At 44.4% G+C, this 18346-nt stretch overlaps 1 protein-coding gene across 5 annotated transcripts in view; it reads right to left on the reverse strand.

Annotated features, from left to right (window-relative positions):
* The window catches only part of LOC124019548 (metallophosphoesterase MPPED2-like), a 52191-nt gene that overhangs the window by 22395 nt on the left and 11450 nt on the right, over positions 1-18346 (reverse strand). The window contains exon 3 of one of the 5 annotated variants that reach the window (XR_006835799.1): positions 2132-2149. The exons of the other annotated variants lie outside the window; for them this stretch is intronic. The gene's annotated coding sequence lies outside the window, so the exon portion shown is untranslated. Of the gene's footprint in view, positions 1-2131; positions 2150-18346 lie in introns of those variants that run through there. 5 annotated transcript variants of the gene reach the window in all.

The raw sequence follows: 18346 nt of genomic DNA on the forward strand, positions 1-18346 counted from the left end.
CCCACCGTAAAGCATGGAGGAGGAGGTGTTATGGTGTGGGTGAACGGATGATCTCTGTATGTGTATTTCCCACCGTAAAGCATGGAGGAGGAGGTGTTATGGTGTGGAGGTGTGTGGAGGTTGCTGGTGGTACACTGTCTGTGATTTACAGTGGTTGAACAAAGAATTGAAGGAACTGTGATTTACAGTGGTTGAACAAAGAATTGAAGGAACTGTGATTTACAGTGGTTGAACAAAGAATTGAAGGAACTGTGATTTACAGTGGTTGAACAAAGAATTGAAGGAACTGTGATTTACAGTGGTTGCACAAAGAATTGAAGGAACTGTGATTTACAGTGGTTGCACAAAGAATTGAAGGAACTGTGATTTACAGTGGTTGCACAAAGAATTGAAGGAAGGGGTGCCAATAATTGTGGCACACATATATTTGAGAAAAATATTTGTTTTATATTTACAATTTATTTTTTCTTTCAATTATTTTACTTTAATTAAAAGCATGTTCTGCTCATATTTACCAAGGGTGCCAATATTAGTGGAGGGCACTGTAAAGTATTTAGGCACATGTAACCAGCATGGCTACCACAGCATTCTGCAGTGATACGCCATCCCATCTGGTTTGGGCTTAGTGGGACTATCATTTGTTAATCAACAGGACAATGACCCAACACACCTCCAGGCTGTTTAAGAGCAAGAAGGAGAGTGATGGAGAGCTGCATCTGATGACCTGGCCTCCACAATCACTCAACGTCAACCCAATTGAGATGGTTTGGGATTGTCACGACTCCTACCGAAGGTGGCCCCCCTTCCCGTTCGGGTGGCGCTCGGCGGTCGTCGTCACCGGCCTACTAGCTGCCACTGATTCTTTCCTCCCCTCCTTGTCTGTTTATTGGTTACACCTGTTGTTTATTAGGTGATTAGTTGGGCTTTATTAGCCAGCCGGCCCGCCTGCTCTTTGTGTGGGAATGTTTGTGTGACTAGTGTGCATGGTTGAGGTTAACGTGTTTCCTGTTTGTGTGACTAGTGTGCATGGTTGAGGTTAACGTGTTTCCTGTTTGTGTGACTAGTGTGCATGGTTGAGGTTAATGTGTTTCCTGTTTGTGTGACTAGTGTGCATGGTTGAGGTTAACGTGTTTCCTGGGTTTTTCCTGTTTGTGTGACTAGTGCTGCATGGTTGAGGTTAACCCAGTGTTTCCTGTTTGTGTGACTAGTGCTTTGCATGGTTGAGGTTAACAGTGTGTTTCCTGTTTGTGTGACTAGTGTGCATGGTTGAGGTTAACGTGTTTCCTGTTTTTGTTTGTGACAAGTGTGCATGGTTGAGGTGAAAACGTGTTTCCTGTTTGTGTGACTAGTGTGCATGGTTGAGGTTAACGTGTTTCAGAGGGCAGGCCTGTTTGTGGGTTTTTGCTGGCACTGTTTTAGTCTCCGCGTGTGTCCTGTTTGGGGCATTTGTTTTTGTGTGCGCCCTGTGTTTTCGTGGGGTGGCTTATGTTCAGAGACACATCCGTTTAGTGCATTAAATAGCACTACCCTGAACTCTCTGCTTCCTGCGCCTGACTTCACACCCACTACACCCAGATCGTTACAGGGATGAGTTGGACCGCAGAGTGAAGGAAAAGCAGCCAACCAGTGCTTTGCATATGTGATATGTGACCCAACCAGGGTTAACTGCGCAGTGTGTTAGGTCACAGGGGTTAAACTGTACTTAGGCCACCAGTAGCTGACATCCTATTGCGTGTGTCTGTCACTGTCAATGTCCGTCCTTAGCGTGTTTGAGTGTGTTTGAGTGTGTAGTGTACAAACAAGTGTGTAGTGTATGTGTGTATAAATAGCTGTATTGAGAGTGAAAATGTGGAACCTTACATGTCCCAGTAGTAATTCAGGGTACATCCTGTCCTACAGTAGCTGTATTCAGAGACACATCCTCTCCTCCAGTAGCTGTATTCAGTGTACGGTGTCCTAGCCAGTAGCTTGAACATCTTGACCTCAGAGGGCAGGCCCAGCTACAGTGAAGTATTCGTGTGGAGCAGCACGTCACCATAGGCATCTGGATCCCATCTGTCCTACGGGAGTGGGTGTATTCAGAAACATCCTGTCCACAAACTGCGTGTGTCCTGCTGGCTTAGGAGTGTCATTCGGGGTAGGGTCCACCCTGAGAGACACATCCTGAGCTGAGAGAGACAGATCCTGTCCTACAGTAGCTGTATTCAGAGACACATCCTGACAGTGAGCTGTATTCAGAGAGACATCCTGACAGTAGCTGTATTCAGAGACACATCCTGTCCTACAGTAGAGAGAGACATCCTGTCCTACAGTAGTATTCAGAGACACATCCTGTCCTACAGTAGCTGTATTCAGAGACACAGAAAGTAGCTGTATTCAAGAAAGAAAGTAGAATTCAGACACATAAAGAATAGATTCAGAGAATCCTGTAAAGCTGTATTCAGAGACACATCCTGTCCTACAGTAGCTGTATTCAGAGACACATCCTGTCCTACAGTAGCTGTATTCAGAGACACATCCTGTCCTACAGTAGCTGTATTCAGAGACACATCCTGTCCTACAGTAGCTGTATTCAGAGACACATCCTGTCCTACAGTAGCTGTATTCAGAGACACATCCTGTCCTACAGTAGCTGTATTCAGAGACACATCCTGTCCTACAGTAGCTGTATTCAGAGACACATCCTGTCCTACAGTAGCTGTATTCAGAGACACATCCTGTCCTACAGTAGCTGTATTCAGAGACACATCCTGTCCTACAGTAGCTGTATTCAGAGACACATCCTGTCCTACAGTAGCTGTATTCAGAGACACATCCTGTCCTACAGTAGCTGTATTCAGAGACACATCCTGTCCTACAGTAGCTGTATTCAGAGACACATCCTGTCCTACAGTAGCTGTATTCAGAGACACATCCTGTCCTACAGTAGCTGTATTCAGAGACACATCCTGTCCTACAGTAGCTGTATTCAGAGACACATCCTGTCCTACAGTAGCTGTATTCAGAGACACATCCTGTCCTACAGTAGCTGTATTCAGAGACACATCCTGTCCTACAGTAGCTGTATTCAGAGACACATCCTGTCCTACAGTAGCTGTATTCAGAGACACATCCTGTCCTACAGTAGCTGTATTCAGAGACACATCCTGTCCTACAGTAGCTGTATTCAGAGACACAACCTGTCCTACAGTAGCTGACACCAGGTCAGTATAAATGGTGTAATGAGGGAGCTAGCTGCAGAACCCTGTAAATCAGAGCATTAGACTGGAGATCAAAAACTGCTTTCATTCAGGTCCAGCTTTAAACACTGTTATCCTCCCAAGTCCTCCCACAGGTCAAGGACTAGGGTTCGGGTTCTACTGCAAGAGACCAGACACATACTGAAAGCAGGACTAACCTGGCCAGTCCCTCTGTTCTTTTAACATGAAAAAATTAGAGACTTGTGAAAATAATGTAAGAAAATAAATGATTCTGTGTCTAAATTTTCACAAACTCCCCGACAGAGTAGCTTTTAGCTTTTAGTGGCTTGCCTTTGTGTGAGGCATAAAATACAATTATCATAGATGTCATCTCTAGTTAAAGATTACATCAATTGGAGCTGCTAAATCACGTTATTTCAACATAATTTATGTGATGGGAAAATGAATCACATTTATTTCAGAAAAAGGTAAAAGGATTTTATTTTCTTTGACGATAGTCAAGAAAAGAACCTTCCAGAAAAAAGTCTGATTCTTTTTGGTGGCAAATTGAGGGAAGGGTGTTAAATTAAAAACTGTATTCTTCTGTCCGTTTGTGAAAAGGAAAATCACTTAGACCCTGGTCTCGACTGGGCATCCTTTTATTTATGTCAGCTAAAAAAGGAAGAAAAAGGATGGAGAGCGTTTGAAAGGAGGGAGAGAAAATCTTGTCAGTAATTGAAGTCAGCAATGTGCAATCCCCCACACTCTGCCAATAAGCCATTATTTCATTAGGAGATGAGATGTCCCTCTACAGACAACATCAGCCCCATAATCAACACATGTCTCCCTCCAACCTGACACATGAACACACACACGCACTCACACACACTTGCATGTACGCACACACACAAAATAAAATGTGCACGCACAGAATATATAATGCAAGTCCGCACAGTCGACACACACGCGCACGCGCACACGCACACACGCACGCGCACACGCGCACACACGCACACACACACACACACACACACACACACACACACACACACACACACACACACACACACACACACACACACAAAATAAAATGTGCACGCACCGAATATATAATGCAAGTCCGCACAGTCGACACACACGTGCACGCGCACACACACACACACACACACACACACACACACACACACACACACACACACACACACACACACACACACACACACACACACACACACACACACACACACACACACACACACACACACACACTCATTAACAGAGATGGGAGTGAAAGACATTACGAAACAAAGAAAAACCTCTTCAGAATTCAGTCTGAAAAGGACCATTATTAAATTGCTTCACTAATAAGGCGCCCAAATGCTCTGCAGTTCAGATCACCAGATATGGGTTCATCTTATAAGGTAAAAATGATGTTCTCCCTCCTTTTCAGCAGAACCTTTCATCCATGCAGTGATTTGGGTCGAGGGCCTGTTTGCCTACAGCATGTGAGGCCAGGCAGGCAGGGTTTCCTCTACCTTGTCTTGTGCAGGAAGGTTCCCATTCTAGCTCTGTTATCCACTGCCTAGAAAAGCATCTGGCCTTTATAAACCTGTTGGTGCAGCCTAACATGCTGTCTCAGTAGCCTTTATAAACCTGTTGGTGCAGCCTAACATGCTGTCTCAGTAGCCTTTATAAACCTGTTGGTGCAGCCTAACATGTTATCTCAGTAGCCTTTATAAACCTGTTGGTGCAGCCTAACATGCTGTCTCAGTAGCCTTTATAAACATGTTGGTGCAGCCTAACATGCTGTCTCAGTAGTCTTTATAAGCATGTTGGTGCAGCCTAACATGCTGTGTCAGTAGTCTTTATAAACCTGTTGGTTCAGCCTAACATGCTGTCTCAGTAGCCTTTATAAACCTGCTGGTGCAGCCTAACATGCTGTATCAGTAGTCTTTATAAACATGTTGGTGCAGCCTAACATGCTGTCTTGCTGTCTCAGTAGTCTTTATAAACATGTTGGTGCAGCCTAACATGCTGCCTCAGTAGCCTTTATAAACATGTTGGTGCAGCCTAACATGGTGTCTCAGTTGCCTTTATAAACATGTTGGTGCAGCCTAACATGCTGTCTCAGTAGCCTTCATAAACTTGTTGGTGCAGCCTAACATGCTGTCTCAGTAGTCTTTATAAACATGTTGGTGCAGCCTAACATGCTGTCTCAGTAGTCTTTATAAACCTGTTGGTGCAGCCTAACATGCTGTCAGTAGCCTTTATAAACATGTTGGTGCAGCCTAACATGCTGCCTCAGTAGTCTTTATAAGCATGTTGGTGCAGCCTAACATACTGTGTTCAGTAACATGGTGTCTCAGTCTTTATAAACATGTTGGTGCAGCCTAACATGCTGTCTCAGTAGCCTTCATAAACTTGTTGGTGCAGCCTAACATGCTGTCTCAGTAGTCTTTATAAACATGTTGGTGCAGCCTAACATGCTGTCTCAGTAGTCTTTATAAACCTGTTGGTGCAGCCTAACATGATGCCTCAGTAGCCTTTATAAACATGTTGGTGCAGCCTAACATGCTGCCTCAGTTGCCTTTATAAACATTTTGGTGCAGCCTAACATGCTGCCTCAGTAGCCTTTATAAACATGTTGGTGCAGCCTAACATGCTGCCTCAGTTGCCTTTATAAACCTGTTGGTGCAGCCTAACATGATGCCTCAGTAGCCTTTATAAACATGTTGGTGCAGCCTAACATGCTGCCTCAGTTGCCTTTATAAACATTTGGTGCAGCCTAACATGCTGCCTCAGTAGCCTTTATAAACATGTTGGTGCAGCCTAACATGCTGCCTCAGTAGCCTAATGTCAGGTTGACTGTAGGTCCAGACCTATTTATCTCCCTGGTGTTGAGAGGTAGACTGTAGGTCCAGACCTATTTATCTCCCTGGTGTTGAGAGGTTGACTGTAGGTCCAGACCTATTTATCTCCCTGGTGTTGAGAGGCTGACTGTAGGTCCAGACCTATTTATCTCCCTGGTGTTGAGAGGCTGACTGTAGGTCCAGACCTATTTATCTCCCTGGTGTTGAGAGGCTGACTGTAGGTCCAGACCTCTTTATCTCCCTGGTGTTGAGAGGCTGACTGTAGGTCCAGACCTCTTTATCTCCCTGGTGTTGAGAGGCTGACTGTAGGTCCAGACCTATTTATCTCCCTGGTGTTGAGAGGTTGACTGTAGGTCCAGACCTATTTATCTCTCTGGTGTTGAGAGGTCGACTGTAGGTCCAGACTTATCTGTCTCCCTGGTGTTGAGAGGCTGACTGTAGGTCCAGACTTATCTATCTCCCTGGTGTTGAGAGGCTGACTGTAGGTCCAGACTTATCTATCTCCCTGGTGTTGAGAGGCTGACTGTAGGTCCAGACCTCTTTATCTCCCTGGTGTTGAGAGGCTGACTGTAGGTCCAGACCTCTTTATCTCCCTGGTGTTGAGAGGCTGACTGTAGGTCCAGACCTATCTATCTCTCTGTGACCAGCTGTTCAACTCAAACTTAAATGAAAACGTAAAAAAATATATTTGCTATCGTGCGCAGTAAATAAGTCCCTGTTTGCTGTGTGTGTGTGTAAAGCATGGCGCGCACACACACACACACACACACACACACACACACACACACACACACACACACACACACACACACACAGTAGTGTAGCTGATTAGATTTAGTCCACTGTGGCCGAGACATCCTGGAGCTTTAGAGGATTCGACAGTTCTAGTTATGGAAGAGGCATTGGTGCAGAACCCTGTGGCCAACACACACACACACACACACACACACACACACACACACACACACACACACACACACACACACACACACACACACACACACACACACACACACACACACACACACACACACACACACACACACACACACACACACACACACACACACACACACACACACATATTTACACTGCTAACAGGACTCTAGTACGGCCATGAGATGTTATGCTTGCCAACCATATCTCTATGCCTTCAGATCCATTCAACTTACAGTATATGCTAACATAAAGAATCCCCCCCCCGCTCATACTAATACACACACTCCCACATGAGGGTACACTGGCACGTACCAAAATAAAGAGAGGAGAAAAGTGATCTCTTCTCCCTTGAGATTTAATCCACTCACAGAATGAAAACAAATACCTGCAGCCCCTATCAATTAGAGCAGGCCTAGCCTCAGAACCTACACTATAACACAATACTAGTTTAACAGGGGAGATGTTAGCATGCAGCATGTCATTAATATACATGCTAATATTAATGTTAATATACATACTCAGTATGTGGACCTAGCCAGTTAGCATGCAGCATGTCATTAATATACATACTCAGTATGTGGACCTAGCCAGTTAGCATGCAGCATGTCATTAATATACATACTCAGTATGTGGACCTAGCCAGTTAGCGTGCAGCATGTCATTAATATACATACTCAGATTGTAGGCCTAGTCAGTTAGCATGCAGCATGTCATTAATATACATCCTCAGATTGTAGGCCTAGTCAGTTAGCATGCAGCATGTCATTAATAAACATACTCAGATTGTAGGCCTAGTCAGTTAGCATGCAGCATGTCATTAATATACATACTCAGATTGTAGGCCTAGTCAGTTAACAATAAGTATGTCAAAAATATACATGGGGGGCAAAACAAAAGCAGTGCCAGTGTTTTTAATCCCAAACACAGTTGTCCTTATTTGCTGATTGATCTCCTTTGAACTGAGATAATGCTCATAACTGGGAAGAGGATTCCTACTGTAGATAACTGCATTGAAACAGCAGGATTATGTCAAACCACTGACAGGTATGGGAAACTCATCAAACCAATGAGGTAAAGTAGCCCACTGACAGGTATGGGAAACTCATCAAACCAATGAGGTAAAGTAGCCCACTGACAGGTATGGGAAACTCATCAAACCAATGAGGTAAAGTAGCCCACTGACAGGTATGGGAAACTCATCAAACCAATGAGGTAAAGTAGCCCACTGACAGGTATGGGAAACTCATCAAACCAATGAGGTAAAAGCCCACTGACAGGTATGGGAAACTCATCAAACCAATGAGGTAAAGTAGCCCACTGACAGGTATGGGAAACTCATCAAACCAATGAGGTAAAGTAGCCCACTGACAGGTATGGGAAACTCATCAAACCAATGAGGTAAAGTAGCCCACTGACAGGTATGGGAAACTCATCAAACCAATGAGGTAAAGTAGCCCACTGACAGGTATGGGAAACTCATCAAACCAATGAGGTAAAGTAGCCCACTGACAGGTATGGGAAACTCATCAAACCAATGAGGTAAAGTAGCCCACTGACAGGTATGGGAAACTCATCACACCAATGAGGTAAAGTAGCCCTGCTTTAAAATAAAATGAGAAAGAGGCACAGAGAAGGAGGATGAGCGATAAAGGCAGGGGATGAGTAGAAGGATAATACTATTGTAGAGCAGAGCACAGTCTGAAATCTACTATTAAACAGTCCACTAGCCGTTTAGTCACTAGACTATTACTCACTACTAGCCGGCCTCCGCCCAGTACCCTGCCCTGAACCTTATTCACTGTTACTAGCCAGCTACTACCCGGTACTTTATCATGCACCTTAGAGACTTCTGCCCTATGTACAGTTGGAGTCGGAAGCCAAATACATTTAAACTTACCACCCTGCAAACCACTGCTGACTTGCTTCTGAACCTAGGCTGGGTTGGTCCTGGTCAGTTCCTGGATGGGAGACCAGATGCTGCTGGAAGTGGTGTTGGAGGGCCAGTAGGAGGCACTCTTTCCTCTAGTCTAAAAAAATATCCCAATGCCCCAGTGCAATGATTGGGGACACTGCCCTGTGTAGGGTGCTGTCTTTTGGATGGGACGTTAAATGGGTGTCCTGACTCTCTGCGGTCATTAAGGATCCCATGGCACTTATCGTAAGAGTAGGGGTGTTAACCCCGGTGTCCTGGCTAAATTCCCAATCTGGCCCTCAAACCATCATGGTCACCTAATACACCCCAGTTTACAATTGGCTCATTCATCCCCCTCCTCTCCCCAGTAACTATTCCCCAGGTTGTTGCTGCAAATGAGAATGTGTGCTCAGTCAACTTACCTGGTAAAACAACAGATAAATAAATAAAACTCAGTTTTTCACAATCCCTGACATTCAATCGTAGTAAAATAAATCCATGTTTTAGGTCAGTCAGGATCATCACTTTATTTTAAGAATGTGAAATGTCAGAATAATAGTTGAGAGAATGATTTATTTCAGCTTTTATTTCATCACATTCTCAGTTGGTCAGAAGTTTACATACACTCAATTAGTATTTGGTACCATTGCCTTTAAATTGTTTAACTTGGGTCAAACGTTTCAGGTAGCCTTCCACAAGCTTCCCACAATAAGTTGGGGAAATTTTGGCCCATTCCTCCTGGCAGAGCTGGTGTAACTGTGTCGGGTTTGTAGGCCTCCTTGCTCGCACATGCTTTTTCAGTTCTGCCCACAACATTTCTATAAGATTGAGGTCAGGGCTTTGTGATGGCTTGTTTGCATATAGGTCTGCTGTACCTCTGATTGGCTAAGGCACACTGGCCTGCATGGTACATGGTCCTAGGTTTTATTTACTGCAGTGTCTATTCATTGTCCAAACACACGGCTGCTTTCCCGCTCAAATGCCTTAGTATACGTAATTTATGAAAACGTGAACATATCTAAGTGCTTGCTTGTCAGAAAATGTAATATTCTTCCTGGGGGTGTATATGAAGATTTTAATAAGGTTTCATGTAGCTAAAATGCTATCAGTTCCACTTGAACCAATAAGCCAATATGTTAGTGTGTTATAGAAGCCTTTTAATAAGAGGTGTTCTAGTTTGGGTTAGACAGATATCTAGTTTCAGTTTTAATGGTGTAAGATCTTTTTTAAATCACACACACACACACACACACACACACACACACACACACACACACACACACACACACACACACACACACACACACACACACACACACACACACACACACACACACACACACACACACACACACACACACACACAGTATTTTTATGTCGCTGTGTGTAATTAAGTCACTTCTACAGTACTGAGTATTACCGCTACAGTGATACAAATCGAATACGAAATGAAATCAACATTTATTGGTCGCGTACACAGATTTGCAGATGTTATCGCAGGGGCAGTGAAATGCTTGTGCTTCTATCTCCAACAGTGCAGTAATACCTAGCAATACAAAACAATACACACATAATCAAAAAAGTACAAAGAAAGAAATAAAGAAATATCAGAACAAGCAATGTCAGAGTCCGGATTATAAAATAATATATACATAATAATATAATAATAATATATGCCATTTAGCAGACGCTTTTATCCAAAGCGACTTACAGTCATGTGTGCATACATTCTACGTATGGGTGGTCCCGGGGATCGAACCCACTACCCTGGCGTTACAAGCGCCATGCTCTACCAACTGAGCTACAGAAGGACCACTATCCTTTCCTCTTCTCTACTTTCATCTATTCTCCACCATACCCTCACCTCTCCTCTCTTCTCTCCTTCTCCTCTCCTCTTCCCCTCTTCTCTCCTCTTCCCCTCTCTACAAATACTTCGACCAGGGCGTGACAGAACCCTCCCCCCTAAGGTGCGGACTCCCGGACGCACATCAAAACAATAGGGAGGGTCCGGGTGGGCGTCTGTCCATGGTGGCGGCTCCGGCGCGGGACGTGGACCCCACTCTATCAATGGCTTAGTCCCTCATCCTCGCGTCCTAGGATAGTACACCCTCGCCGCCGACCATGGCCTAGTAGTCCTCACCCAGAACCCCACTGGACTGAGGGGCAGCTCGGGACTGAGGCAGCTCGGGACTGAGGGGAAGCTCAGCGCTGAAGGGAAGCTCAGCACTGAGGGGAAGCCCAGCACTGAGGGGAAGCTCAGCACTGAGGGGAAGCCCAGCACTGAGAGGAAGCCCAGCACTGAGAGGAAGCCCAGCACTGAGAGGAAGCTCAGGCAGGTAGTTGGATCCGGCAGATCCTGACTGACTGGCGGATCTGGAAGAGTCTGGTTGACTGGCAGATCTGGAAGAGTCTGGCTGACTGGCAGAGTCTGGCTGACTGGCAGATCCTGGCAGACTGACGGATCTGGCTGCTCCATGTAGACTGGCAGCTCCTTGCATACTGGCAGCTCCATGCAGACTAGCAGCTCTGGCTGCTCCATGCAGACTGACAGCTCAGGCTGCTCCATGCAGACTGGCAGCTCTGGCGGCTCCTTGCAGACTGGCAGCTCCTTGCATACTGGCAGCTCCATGCAGACTAGCAGCTCTGGCTGCTCCATGCAGACTCACAGCTCCTTGCAGACTGACAGCTCTGGCTGCTCCATGCAGACTGACAGCTCTGGCTGCTCCATGCAGACTGGCAGCTCTGGCTGCTCCATGCAGACTGACAGCTCTGGCTGCTCCATGCAGACTGACAGCTCAGGCTGCTCTATGCAGACTGACAGCTCTGGCTGCTCCATGCAGACTGACATCTCTGGCTGCTCCATGCAGACTGACAGCTCTGGCTGCTCCATGCAGACTGACAGCTCAGGCTGCTCCATGTAGACTGACAGCTCAGGCTGCTCCATGCAGGCTGGCAGCTCTGGCTGCGCTGAACAGGCGGGAGACTCCGGCAGCGCAGGAGAGGAGGAAGGCTCTGGCTGCGCTGAACAGGCGGGAGACTCCGGCAGCGCAGGAGAGGAGAAAGGCTCTGGCAGCGCTGAACAGGCGGGAGACTCCGGCAGCGCGGGAGAGGAGAAAGGCTCTGGCAGCGCTAAACAGGCGGGAGACTCCGGCAGCGCAGGAGAGGAGAAAGGCTCTGGCAGCGCTGAACAGGCGGGAGACTCCGGCAGCGCAGGAGAGGAGGAAGGCTCTGGCAGCGCTGAAGAGGCGAGGCGCACTGTAGGCCTGATGCGTGGTGCTGGCACTGGTGGTACTGGGCCGAGGACACGCACAGGAAGCCTGGTGCGGGGAGCTGCCACCGGAGGGCTAGTGTGTGGAGGTGGCACAGGATGGGCCAGACCGTGAAGGCGTACTGGAGATCTTGAGAGCAGGGCTGGCACAGGACGTGCAAGGTTAGGGAGGTGCACAGGAGGCCTTGTGCGTGAGGCTGGCACCATCATCTCCAGCCGACTAACACGCACACCAGGACGAGTATGAGGCTCTGACCCAGGTGCCATCAAATCCCCGACACGCTCCGTCGGGCAAATTCCATGCTTAAAGCACCAACACAGCAACTCCCTCATTTCTCTCTCCTCCAATTTCTCCATTAACTCCTTCACAGTCTCTGCTTCGCTCAACTCCAACACCGGCTCTGGTTCTGGTCTCCTCCTTGGCTCCTCACGATAAACAGGGGGACTTGGCTCAGGTCTGACTCCTGACTCTGCCATACTCTCCCTGAGCCCCCCCCCAATACATTTTTGGGGCTGACTCTCGGGCTTCCATCCGCGTCGCCGTGCTGCCTCTTCATACCGGTGCCTCTCCGCTTTCGCCCCTCCAGTTCTTCTTTGGGGCGGAAATATTCTCCAGGCTGTTCCCAGGGTCCTTCTCTGTCAAGGATCTCCTCCCACTAAGGACAATCACCCACGAAACACTCAAAGAATATGGCTGCCTAAATATGGTTCCCAATCAAAGACAACGATAAACACCTGCCTCTGATTGAGAACCACTTCAGACAGCCATAGACTTAACTAGAACATCCCACTAAGCTACAATCCCAATACCAACACACCACATACAAAAACCCTGACCAAATTGGCCTGACCAAATAAATGAAGATAACCAAAAATACTTCGACCAGGGCGTGACACGAGGAGAGGGACAGAAGCTATACTGGCAATACTAAAGTGCCTATAAGAATATCCTATAGTAAAAGGTATATAAAATACAAATGGTATAGAGAGAAATAGTCCTATAATTCCTATAATAACCTCAATCTAAAACTTCTTACCTGGGAATATTGAAGACTCATGTTAAAAGGAAACACCAGCTTTCATATGTTCTCTAAATGACTTAAATGTAAATGTTCTTGTGTTCTGAGCAAGGAACTTAAACGTTAGCTTTTTTAAATGGCATATATTGCATTTTTACTTTCTTCTCCATTGCAATATTTAAACAAATTGAACATGTTTGATTATTTATTTGAGGCTAAATAGATTTAATTGATTTATTATATTAAGTTAAACTAAAAGTGTTCAATCAGTATGGTTGTAATTGTCATTGTTACAAATAAGGAAATACATTTTAAAAATCGTCCGATTAATTGGTATCAGCTTTTTTTGGTCCTCCAATAATCGGTATCGGCGTTGAAAAATCATAATCGGTCGACCTCTAGTTTACAGGCAGTTGCAACAGCGCGACTTTAGATCATTAGAATGCATTCGTCAAAAGCCACAAAATACACTTGGATGGATTTCTGTAAATATGTAGCTAAATACCACAGGAGTCCTCTTACATTTGGGAACTGTACAGTCCTATTGACCATAAAAAGGTAGGCTATCTTTCCCAATATGCACATCAACAACAAGCTCAACTACTAATGCTAGCCAGAGCAAGATGCTCTAAAATTGAAGGAACATTAGATAAACCATCTCAAACTTTTTCAGCTAGTTGGCCGTCAAAATTGCACTGATAAAAAATAGGGAATAGCCTGCTCGTCCTTCTGTAGCTTGCCTGCCAATGCATGCGTTGTCCCAACTAAGCACCCAAGCTAGCTTGCTAGCAGGCTTCTCCAGACACAAATGAGAGAACACCTCACGCTGACCATTTTACTCGCCGTAGCAGAGCTGGCTAGGCTGTTTACATGTTATATAGAGCATTCGTGATGAACGATTACCTTTCTTGACTACGTTTACTCACACTGGTCATATTCAGCGGGTGTTTCACATTTGTAAATTCATCAGTTATTCTGCTCTCTGGCACACTCAGATAAGAGTTCTCTTAAATCGGAGACATACTAACTGTATAACATTGGTTCAGCATAACTAGCTAGCTAACCAATCACTAGCTGTGTAGCCACTGAAAAACGACACTAGGGGAAAACATCAGTCACTCACCCACTCCTCCAATGACATGACGTCCTCCTAGAAGCTAGCTAGCTATTAGGCTCTGTGTTTTTAGCTACATAGATAGATAGCATATTAGCCACGTTTTCCATTAGCCATTACTTGTTTGATGTTATTGACATTCAAAGCCTTGGTTACAAACTGACACAATGTATCCCGGATGGAGGCAGCAAACAATGTACCAGGCCAGCTGTGATTTACAACCTGACAAAAATATGTTTGGACAACCAAGAAATGTATTGGTGAATTAAATTAATCATGTATTGAACTGCATCCATCTATTCTGCCCACAATGTCTTAGTGTACGTCATGAAATGTTATAAAGCTGGTTTTGAAGCATAAACTGATATTAAGATTGTCTGTTTGTTTCATATCTGTAAAGTAGTTCAAACGCTGTCAGTTCCACTTTAAGCCAAAGCACACAGAGAGTGAAACACTGAATCACCCTTGCTACTAAAACAGTGGAAAAGCTTTGGATAGAAAGCAGAGCCCATTATTTGAGAGAGAGAGAGAGTGTGAGAGAGAGAGAGAGAGAGAGAGAGAGAGAGAGAGAGAGAGAGAGAGAGAGAGAGAGAGAGAGAGAGAGAGAGAGAGAGAGAGAGTCGGGGGGGATAATGCATGAAAGGGAGAGAGGAAAGGAAAGGAAAGAGAAGAGAGGGGGAAAGAGATCTCTGATGTTGGTAGGAGGATATTTCGTTTGACAGAGCACACTTGGCTCGGTGGCCAAAAACACACAAGTAAAGTGGGTCAAAGTTCACTGCTCGCTCGCTCTCCTGGACCTGACACCTAACTCAGAGCAGATAAGAAGGTCAGGGCCTTTGGCACTGGTTGACTTTGCCGTTTTGGAGATGCCACATTTCCCTCTGATTGATTATAAATACACACTTTCTTGATAAATGTCCAAGAAGTAATACATTGTAGGTATAAAGCGTGTATTTCTCAGTCTATGCTTAGTGTAATGTATGCCTACCCGTTAAGAGTGTTGAGCCAGTAACTGAAAGTTTGCTGTTTTGAATCCCAGAGCTACATAAATCATTACATAACAGATGATGTATTTTGTTTTAGCTTATACATACACCCTCATCTCTTCTCCCAGCACTTCCTCAGAGCTTGCCGTAGGAAGCTGCAATACATAAAAAGAGAAAAGTCTGTCCTCCACAGGTTCCTCCAACCAGTCTGGGTAATTGGATAATCTGTGACAATTATGTCTGCCGGGAGAGTCAGGAGTGTCTACCCTGCAACACAGTGGAGTGAGGGAGAGGGGGATGAAAGGATAGAGGAATGGACAGATTGTCTTCTTTTCAGAGGGGCGTAGCGGCAGTCTCCTTGTCTAGCCGTTGGTCGGCCCCCACTGTCCAGTTGGGGTCAATGAGGTCAACGACCCCTGGACTCCCTACTTTTCTGGGCTACAAGTAGAAGCTGTCAATCATCTGGGGGGGTGGCATTCACTATTATTTCTAAAAGTGAAAGGGGGATACCTAGTCAGTTGTACAACTGAATGTATTCAGCTGAAATGTGTCTTCCCTCTGAATCAGAGAGATGCGGGGGGCTGCTATAATCAACATCCACGGCTTTAGGCTCCCGGGGAAGGCACCTGCTGCCTATTACAGAGTTACATATAATCACCTATTACAGAGTTACATATAATCACCTATTACAGAGTTACATATAATCACCTATTACAGAGTTACATATAATCACCTATTACAGAGTTACATATAATCACCTATTACAGAGTTACATATAATCACCTATTACAGAGTTACATATAATCACCTATTACAGAGTTACATATAATCACCTATTACAGAGTTACATATAATCACCTATTACAGAGTTACATATAATCACCTATTACAGAGTTACATATAATCACCTATTACAGAGTTACATATAATCACCTATTACAGAGTTACATATAATCACCTATTACAGAGTTACATATAATCACCTATTACAGAGTTACATATAATCACCTATTACAGAGTTACATATAATCACCTATTACAGAGTTACATATAATCACCTATTACAGAGTTACATATAATCACCTATTACAGAGTTACATATAATCACCTATTACAGAGTTACATATAATCACCTATTACAGAGTTACATATAATCACCTATTACAGAGTTACATATAATCACCTATTACAGAGTTACATATAATCACCTATTATATTACAGAGTTACATATAATCACCTATTACAGAGTTACATATAATCACCTATTACAGAGTTACATATAATCACCTATTACAGAGTTACATATAATCACCTATTACAGAGTTACATATAATCACCTATTACAGAGTTACATATAATCACCTATTATATTACAGAGTTACATATAATCACCTATTACAGAGTTACATATAATCACCTATTATATTACAGAGTTACATATAATCACCTATTATATTACAGAGTTACATATAATCACCTATTATATTACAGAGTTACATATAATCACCTATTACAGAGTTACATATAATCACCTATTACAGAGTTACATATAATCACCTATTACAGAGTTACATATAATCACCTATTCTCCTCTAGTACTCCTTCCCTCTTTCATTCCCAATCAACGTCCACCACAGTTGTCATGTCTTAATGATTTTCCAGTCAATAGCCCTCTAATGGCTAGGCCCCAACCTAGAGCCTTTGGAGGTCAAAGGGCAAATGTCGAATAGCTAATCAACTGGAGTTGACAACATCCTACCTAATGTTAATAAATATGCAAGTAGCTGTCTCCATTTTTATCCCTGCTGTAGTAAAACAGCCAGAGGACAGAGCTTAAATTCAAAATATTTAATTCATTGCCAAAAGATGATTGTGGTAATAAGGTCAAGACACAGGTGGTATTTGTCTAAGAACATTCTAAATCACTCATTAGTTTACAGTCTGTGTATTAGAGGTGTGCATGACCTTCTAAATCCCATTAGTTTACAGTCTGTGTATTAGAGGTGTGCATGACCTTCTAAATCATATCAGTTTACAGTCTGTGTATTGGAGGTGTGCATGACCTTCTAAATCACATTAGTTTACAGTCTGTGTATTGGAGGTGTGCATGACCTTCTAAATCACATTAGTTTACAGTCTGTGTATTGGAGGTGTGCATGACCTTCTAAATCACATTAGTTTACAGTCTGTGTATTGGAGGTGCGCATGACCTTCTAAATCACATTAGTTTATAGTCTGTGTATTAGAGGTGTGCATGACCTTCTAAATCCCATTAGTTTACAGTCTGTGTATTGGAGGTGTACATGACCTTCTAAATCCCATTAGTTTACAGTCTGTGTATTGGAGGTGTGCATGACCTTCTAAATCCCATTAGTTTACAGTCTGTGTATTAGAGGTGTGCATGAGAAGTAGAGAGAGAGAGAGGTAGAGAGAGAGTGAGAGAGTTAGAGAGAGAGGTAGAGAGAGTGAGAGAGGTAGAGAGAGAGTGAGAGAATTAGAGAGAGAGAAATAAGTAGAGAGAAAGAGACTCCTCAGTGGATCTGTTCCTTTGATGGGGATAGCATCACCACAGCACAGATCAACCACCACAAACAGACTGTTCCTCCTTATCACCCCTCTCAGAACCACTGTATGCCACTGGGAGTGTGTGTGAGAGAGAGCAATATCAAGGGGAAAAGCTGGTGTGTGTGTGTGTGTGTGTGTGTGTGTGTGTGTGTGTGTGTGTGTGTGTGTGTGTGTGTGTGTGTGTGTGTGTGTGTGTGTGTGTGTGTGTGTGTGTGTGTGTGTGTGTGTGTGTGTGTGTGTGTGTGTGTGTGTGTGTGTGTGTGTGTGTGTGTGTGTGTGTGCGCATGCTACAACCATATCACCATCTTCTGAGCTCTAAACTCTATAGGGGCAAATTACAAAGATAATGATCACTGGCTGGCTGACCTGCTAACAAATATTTACCTCTGACCCTTCCTCTCTACCTGCTCTTCCTTTATTGCTCATCCAGGTCAAACATCAAAACATATTGGTCCGCATTCACCCTATCAACCCACAAACACACACGTGCGCA

This window comes from Oncorhynchus gorbuscha, unplaced genomic scaffold (genome assembly GCF_021184085.1).
Source record: "Oncorhynchus gorbuscha isolate QuinsamMale2020 ecotype Even-year unplaced genomic scaffold, OgorEven_v1.0 Un_scaffold_626, whole genome shotgun sequence".
NCBI classification, from domain to species: Eukaryota; Metazoa; Chordata; class Actinopteri; order Salmoniformes; family Salmonidae; genus Oncorhynchus; species Oncorhynchus gorbuscha.